Source organism: Natrix helvetica, assembly GCF_964273705.1.
Source record: "Natrix helvetica genome assembly, chromosome: 5".
In the NCBI taxonomy this organism is placed as follows: Eukaryota; Metazoa; Chordata; class Lepidosauria; order Squamata; family Natricidae; genus Natrix; species Natrix helvetica.
Genome location: NC_138551.1, coordinates 103,345,009 through 103,353,278, shown reverse-complemented (window position 1 = coordinate 103,353,278; position 8,270 = coordinate 103,345,009). Strand labels below are relative to the sequence as shown.

The window sequence follows — 8,270 nt, the reverse complement described above, 5'->3', positions numbered from 1 at the left end:
ATCCGCCTTAATCCTTGGCTGGGAACCCAATGAATAAAAATGTAACCAAGGAAATCTAACGAAATCGTGGTTTCATTCAACACTAATATGTAATATAATTTATATTATACAGTAATAGTTTTGCAAGGGAAAGAGCTGTGTTCTTCCTCCTCCGCTCCCGCCTCTTCTGATCTCGGCCCCTGTGGCTTGAAAGGCTACAGAGCATGCGCGCAGGAGGCGAGGGGAACGTTCCTTTCCAACCTCCCCTCCCTCCTCGCAATGTGCCAGGCAGGCGGAGGCGAAGAAACATCTCGCTCGTCGCCTAGCGCCACCTTCGGCAATTCCCGTGGAGGGCTCGGGTTGGGATTAGACACGCCCCATCCCTGGAAAGGTGCGTTAGGGAGGAGAATTTTTTTTTAAAAAAGGGGGACGAGGTTTTTTTAAAAAAGGGGGACGAGATTTCCCGAACCCGCTCGGTAGCATCCGCCGAGGAAGGGCGAAGAAGCGTCCCTCGACGGCCGGACTCTTATTTCTCTTCTGCAACTGCTCCTTCCGCCGGCCTCTGATTGGACGCCTCGACGCCCCTTGGGCAGCGCCCGCCTCCTTTCCCGAGCCGTGATTGGAACCACCCCACGCCAAGGCGCGTCCCCTCCCCCTCCGAGAGAGAGCGCGCCCCCCCGAGCCTCTGTTCTTTTTTCTCTCTCGCTCTCTCCCTCTTCCCCCCTCTCCCGCGCATGCGCGTGGGCCATCCCAAGGCGCCGTAAGAGGACCGACGGCGGCTCCACTCGGCCTGGGCGTCCAAGCGAGCAGACACCGCCGCCTCCTCCTCTCTTCGCCCTGTCTAGGCCACCGCTTCCCTCGGCCGGGGGACGCGCTTCGGACCCAGGCGATCCCGGGGGACGCTCCGAGGACGATGCCCCGCGGGTGAGCGAGGGAGGCCCTCTTGGCCGGGCCTGGCGGGACGCAGCGGGACGGGCTGCTTGAGCTGGGCCGCCTGGGGTGGGGATGGGGGACTGGCCTGGGAGGACCCTTCAGGAGATGGGAGAGGGCGGCCTCGGCGACACCCCAGTGGGGGCTGAAAGGGCCTGAGTCTCCCTTGAGCTTTGGGAGAAAGGAAAAGGACTGGTCCTCCTTTCTTTCCTTCCTTCTTTCCCCTTTTTTCTTCCTTCTCCCTTTTCCTCCCTTCCTTCTTCCCCCTTTTCCTTCCTTTCCTCCTTTCTCTCCTTTCTTCTTTCCTCTTTTCCTTCCTTCTTTCCCCTTTTTCCTTCCTATTCCCTTTTCCTTCCTTCCCCGTTTCCTTCCTTTCTTTCACTCCTTCCTTCCTTCTTTCCCCCTTTTCCTTCCTTTCCTTCCCCTACTTCCTTTTCCTCCCTCCCTCCCTTCTCTGGTTCCTTTTTAATTAAGGGGGTGGTTGCTCTTCCCTTGGACTGCACCCCTCGAAGTAAACAAAAAGGATCAAAGGAGCACCTAATTAGCAGCCTTAATCAAGCCAGAGTCCTTGCTGCTCCTCTGCAGGACACCCCAAATTAAAGCCATGGGTAATCCGGTTGCACTTGGTTTGGAGAGCTTGGGATGGTGAAATGAGATTGGTGGATCTCCTCTACACCCCCTTCCCTCCCCCCAAAAAAGAGATCTATATTTGGGAATGGATTGCCACCGATCAGTTTGGAAAGGGCTCAAATAAAGCTGCCTCATTCGATGGTTGTTGATGGCTCAATTGTTTTCTTTTGCTACAAATCCTGGGTGGATATATTGTTGGTCATTCATTAATTATTATTTATTGGGCAAGGAAAGAAAATAAATAAGTCTAATGAGGCCATTTGATGACAGGGGTGGTAGAAAGGGTCATTTCCATAAAAGGCTACAGAAAAGAAAGTAAGGAATAAAGTTTGAGATTAGAAAGTGCGTATTTTGTACTTGCTGTGGTTTGCATTTCACTGGGAAAATACGGTTGTGTTTGACCATGGTCTTTAATCTTCAACCCCTTCCTAATGTTTGGCCCATAGTACGTGCTGCTAGTGATAATACATTTTGTAGTCCAATTTCCCCAAAAAGCATCCACTTGAGCAAAGATAATTTTGATACAGCCCAAGCTCTAGTAACATCAGGTCTGTAACACAGGGATCCTTAAACTTTGCCTGAAGTTTCTTTGTACTTTTCTTTCTTCTGGGTGTTGTGTGTATCCCATTTGGGACAAGAGCAAATAGGTTTGTGACTAATTTTCCAGACGGGGTTGCCCAATAGTTCTCACAAACGCCTTCCACCGCGTTTAGCTTTTCTTTACACAAGATTATCATGTGAAACAGCACTTCCGGAGAAACAACACTTTTCCCATGTTTGCCAGTAACATTTATGAGATGTTTTAACAGGTGTATCTTCTCCAGCAGATTCATGGCATGACTTGAAGTGCAAGTGGTTACAGGGTAGACTAGAAAATATTTGTACTCGACCGGCATAAAAAAATCTTGTTTTGGTCCTTGTTACGTGCAGTTTAAGTATCCATTTGAAATTAAACAAATGTGTTTCTTAAAATTAGATTCTGCATTCTCTAGCAAGTCTCCAGTCAACGTAGTGCAATTTAAAAAAGAAATCATTACATTTATAGTGAGATTGGAATGGACGCTACTATAGTTAAGCTGTTTATCTGCACTTCTTTTATGGGTCTTGCTTAAAATGCTCAGGAAATTGGAAGTTATTTACTTTTTGGTAAGAAAGTTAAGATATTAAACAGCAGTTTGAAGTGTGCAACTTGCTCTTGTATTAATCTTTAGGAATATGCTGAATGTTATTAAGTCAAGATCTGCATTGTTTCAATTTTGAACTTAATATGATACCATGATATGATAAGGGCTCAGTGGCTAAGACGCTGAGCTTGTCGATCAGAAAGTTTGGCAGTTTGAATCCTTAGCGCTGCGAAACGGACTGAGCTCCCATTACTTGTCTCAGCTTCTGCCAACCTAGCAGTTCGAAAGCACATTAAAAATGCAAGTAGAAAAATAGGAACCGCCTTTGGTGGGAAGGTAACAGCGTTCCGTGCACCTTTGGTGTTTAGTCATGCCAGCCACATGACCACGGAGACATCTTCAGACAGCGTTGGCTCTTCGGTTTTGAAACAGAGATGAGCACCTCCCCCTAATGTCAGGAATGACTAGCACATATGTGCGAGGGGAACCTTTACCTATGATATGTCAGTAGTTACAGTGGTTGTGTTAACCATATGATAGCTTCTGAAATGGTGAATTTAAGTGAAAGCGAGGTTCCTGACATCAGTAGCTTATGTACAGTATGTGACTTCTTTTTTGAACAGCAATATTGGAAAGCCTGCTCAGAAACCATCTTGCATTCGTACCATCCAAATACGAGATGCTAGTAGGCTTGACAATAAAATACTCTCATATCCGGATTAGAAGGTTCCCATCTGCGTCATCCTGTCCCTTAGGGAACGTCACCTGCCTGAATCCCAGGTTAGGCCTGTACAGTCACTACCTCCCAACTCTGGAATGATGCTCTCCTAAGAGCAGACGGGCTACAATCCTGCTAGTCTTTCAAAGCACCTTTGAGCCGGGCTATTTCTTTGGGAGCCCTGTGGATAGGAGATGGTTGCATTATGACGCTTGGGATGCTATTTATTACATTATGCTTATGTTTAGTCTTTCATCTTATTCCTGTTCTGGAGGTCTGTAAGGTATTCAGTTCAGATTGGATCATCCTATAGGCTTTGCATGTAGGCATAAATAAATATAGGGACGCGGTGGCTCAGTGGCTAAGATGCTGAGCTTGTCAATCAGAAGGTCGGCAGTTCAGCGGTTCGAATCCCTAGCACTGCGTAACGGAGTGAGTTCCCGTTACTTGTCCCAGCTTCTGCAACCTAGCAGTTCGAAAGCACGTAAACAATGCAAGTTGAAAAATAGGAACCACCTTTGGTGGGAAGGTAACAGCATCCCGTGAGCCTTCGGTGTTTAGTCACACTGGCCACATGACCACAGAGACATCTTGGGACAGCACTGGCTCTTCGGTTTTGAAATGGAGATGAGCACCGCTCCCTAGAGTTGGGAACAACTAGCACATGTGTGCGAAGGGAACCTTTACCTTTTACCTATAAATAAATATTTGAATTTACTCACCAACACTTGGGAAGATTCTTCTTTTATTTTTTCCTCTTCTATGGAGGGTTAGAAGTCTTTCAGATGAAGATTTTGGGAATTTTGAAGTGGTAAGAGAGCCCTGCTACTCCCCAATATATTTTAATTTATAATCACTTGGAATTATGAAGTGGAGAAAACTAGGGCCAAAATATAATATTTGTTCAAAGAAAAACAAACCCTAAAGATATTTACAGCATATTAAAGATACTATAAGAGGACTTTGTGAAGGCCATCATCAAGATAATATACATGGAAAAACAAAATTTAAGTAGAAGAAAAATGAATAATTTGTACTATGTTTGTAAAAATAAAATAAATTTCCCGGTGAAATTTTAGAAACTGCTGCCAGATAGTAAGACAGAACTGAATTTGTAATGTGTTTGAAGTTCCATCCTTATTAGAAGTATTTCACAATCTTACTTTGATCCTTAAAATGCCACATGAGAAATATTACCTTCTTCATTAAAATGGATTGCTATGTTTGCTTGCTGTTTCAGAAAGTTAATCCAATTGTGATCAATAGAGTTTAGCCTCTAAATTTGTTACCTTAAATTTGTGTATTACAGCTACAGGTTTAGGTGATTATACGTTACAGTAATTGAGATTGAGTAATAGGATTATTTGAGAGATTGATAGAATTGTGCTTTCATATATATTTGTTTTCTAAATAATTCAAAATGCAAGGAGGAATAGGCATGCATGTGTAGAAAATAGCCTGCCTTTAAAAACAACGCTTCAGTTCTTTTGGGCCAGTTCAACTGTCTTTAATTTTATTATCAATTTTTTATTTATTCAGTCTTGTTGATCATTTAAAACTGTCATTTTCACGGCGAATAAGATAAGTAATATGGAATTGAAATTGAGCAAATTTAATAAATCATCTTTCATCTACCACTACCACTCTCATTCTGTAGTCTTTAACTGGGCAAAACAGGGCTTATTATGGCTACAATCTCAAATACACTAATTTTCAGAATGCACCCACAATCCAGGACTCCAGTAATGCCGCTTAGAATATGGACAAAAGGCCATCACAAATTACCAAATTTTTAAAAATCCTATAAAGAATCAGTAGCAAATTCAAAAGGTAAAGGTTTTCCTTGCACATATGTGCCAGTTGTTCCCGATTTTAGGGGGCGGTGCTCATCTCCGTTTCAAAGCCGAAGAGCCAGTGCTGTCCGAAGATGTCTCGGTGGTCATGTGGCCGGCATGACTAAACACCAAAGGCGCACAGAGTGCTGTTATCTTCCCACCAAAGGTGGTCCCTATTTTTCTACTTGCATTTTTACATGCTTTTGAACTACTAGGTTGGCAGAAGCTGGAACAAGTAATGGGAGCTCACTCCGTTACGCACCAGGGATTCAAACCGCTGAACTGCCAACCTTTCTGATCGAGAAGCTCAGCGTCTTAGCCTGTTATTATTGAGTGAACTACTCAGTAAGGTTGACGAAGCCAGCAAGAATTCAAAAGAAAAGTCTTTTTCTTTTATCCTTAAATTAGAAAAACTCTGCTTTACAACTGATGTTAATCCAATAGTTACTACAGAAGTGTAGTAGTATCACTGTTTTCCTCAATGAACCAAGGGTTTTACAAGGTAATCCTCGACTTACAGCAGTTCATGTAGTGACCATTTGAAGTTACGATGGCATTGGGAAAAAAAGTGACTTATGACCATTTTCACACTTACAACCGTTGTAACATATCCATGGTCACATGATGAAAATTCAGACATTTGGCAACTGATTCATATTTATGATGGTTGGAGAGTCCCAGGTTCATGTGAAGTTTCCCCCCACCACCACCTTTTGTGACCTTCTGACAAGCAGAGTCAATGAGACAGCCAGATTCGCTTAAGAACGGTGTTACTAATTTAACGACCGCAGTGGTCCACTTAACAAACATGGCAAAAAAGTCATTAAAAAAGGCAAAACTCACTTAACAAATGTCTCGCTTTGCAAGATAAATTTTGGGCTCAACTCTGGTCGTAGGTCGAGGACTACCTATATTGGCACACAGTATTACATTCCTAGTATCTGCCTAGTGCAAGTACAAACAGGTATATACAGGTGGTTTCAATGGCACGCCCGTCTTTCACTTTAGCTTTCACGATATCTTTGATTTGCTATCTCAGTTAGCAACTCGTTTATAGTGTCAGGGTTCCAAGTAACACCCCCAACGAATAAAAGCTCCGAGGCTTGAGTTTCCTCAAAGTTCCACTTTATTAGAGATGTCATATTGACACATCTGGGAAAACCTGAATCTGAAAACTTCCAGGTTCTCCCCACCCAATTGAAAGTCCAAGCCCCTGCCCAGCACCCACATGTCCATCACATGGCCCAATCAGGCACCATCCAAAATTGGAGATAACTCCCAATCACACCGCTCCGGGTGCAGGGCAAGGTGTCCTTGCCTCTCTGAGACTTTACATCTCCCATACTCCATATAATCCCTCCTCCCATTTTCCCACAGCATTAAATGTGGCAGGCCTGAAGTCCCAATGCAAAAGATGACTTCCACCCCTAACATATAGAGAATTTAGCTTTCAAAGACATCCAAAAGGCGAGAAGGCCTTTAGTCAGAGTGAATGGAGGTCCTAGATAGATTGAAAGATTGTGAACAAGCCTTTTTCCTATTCACTTTCTTTCAAGGGCCCCCTGACCTCCGGGTCTAAAAGCACAATTTATTTCATTTCATTTCACTTGAGAAAACTGTCCCCATGTTAAATTGAGGCACCCCCCCCTCCTAAATCCTTTTTCAAGGATTTGGAAAAAAACCTAAACATTAAGACATCGCGACGGAGCGCCAAGGGAGTTTGGTGACTGATAGAGTGGGAAGGGAAGTTGTTGTTAACCACCGAATTGGCGTTCTCTTTCACTTTGGAATGGCCCAATTTCTGCTTCTCTGCCACTCAAGGTCTCTGCAAGTAGAAAAAACATGAAATAGATATATTTTAAATGCTTTCAATGATTGTGATTGGTACTAGAAGTTGATATTGAGATGTTGAATAATGAAAGAAAGACAGAAAGGATGGAACTTTAATATAAACAGAGGTGAAGAGCTAAATAATGGGAATATGAATAAAAACAAATGGGAAACAAAAGAAATGTTATTATCACGTCTTTGAATATAATAGTGAGAGGGGGGAAAGGGTTGAAATAGAGATAGAAATAAAAGGGGAAATATTATGTGTGTGTATGTGTGTGTGTGTTGCATTTGTGCTGATAAATAAAGGGAGACTAGTGTAGATCTATTTCAAGCTATTTAGCTCTCATCAGCTAGCCATACCCTTACTGGGAATTGAACCTGGGCATATTATGCAGTTGTATTAGCCACTAAGCCACAGGCTCTCCTCCTTTATCAGCTAAGCCAGGGAAATAGGTATGTATTGTGTCACAACCCCTGGTATGCCCAAATATGAGAAGGAGCATACTGCTTCTCTTTTTCTGTCTTTCGGCTCACCCTAGGAGCCATCCAGGCAGAAAGCCATTTTTAAATTTTATTTATTTATTTCAATTCCCAGTAAGGGTATGGCTAGCTGATGAGAGCTAAATAGCTTGAAATAGAGCTATACTAGTCTCCCTTTATTTATTTATCAGCACAAATGCAACACAAATGTAACAAAGGCAACATAAAAAAATGGCTTTCTGCCTGGATGGCTCCTAGGGTGAGCCAAAAGATATGAAACAGTGAAAATGAAATGTAGTAACTGAGTAATAATATTATGTCTGTTTGTATAGAAATATATAATAATCACACCATTCACGCATTGATATGTATAAACAATATAAAATATAAAATAAAAAACTTGATATAACAAAAGTCTCTGCAAGTATTGGGGGTGGGAGGGAGTAGCACCGCTCAAGCCACTTTGAATAAATCACAATTATTTTAAAACACAAACCTCAAGATTGGATTTACAAGATGCACTGAAGCATCACAAACCACAGGGGCTGGATGCACATATCCTATTAAGGGAAGATCAAAACAATTTAGCGCGTTTGTGTGGCCAAAAGTAAATTACTGGAACAGATACTTTGGGCCAGTGGGATGCCAGAATGGAATGGTTGGTTGGTGCAGGGATCTCCAAACTTGGCCACTTTTAAGACTCAGCATGGCTGGCTGAGGAATTCTGGGAGTTGAGGTCCC

At 42.9% G+C, this 8,270-nt stretch overlaps 1 protein-coding gene across 1 annotated transcript in view; it reads left to right on the top strand.

The window, feature by feature from the left end:
* Window positions 1–668: 668 nt before the first annotated feature.
* BMPR1A (bone morphogenetic protein receptor type 1A) overlaps window positions 669–8,270 on the top strand; it is an 86,582-nt gene continuing 78,980 nt past the window's right edge. Inside the window, exon 1 of the mRNA XM_081956520.1 lies at window positions 669–903. The gene's annotated coding sequence lies outside the window, so the exon portion shown is untranslated. The remainder of the gene's footprint in view (window positions 904–8,270) is intronic.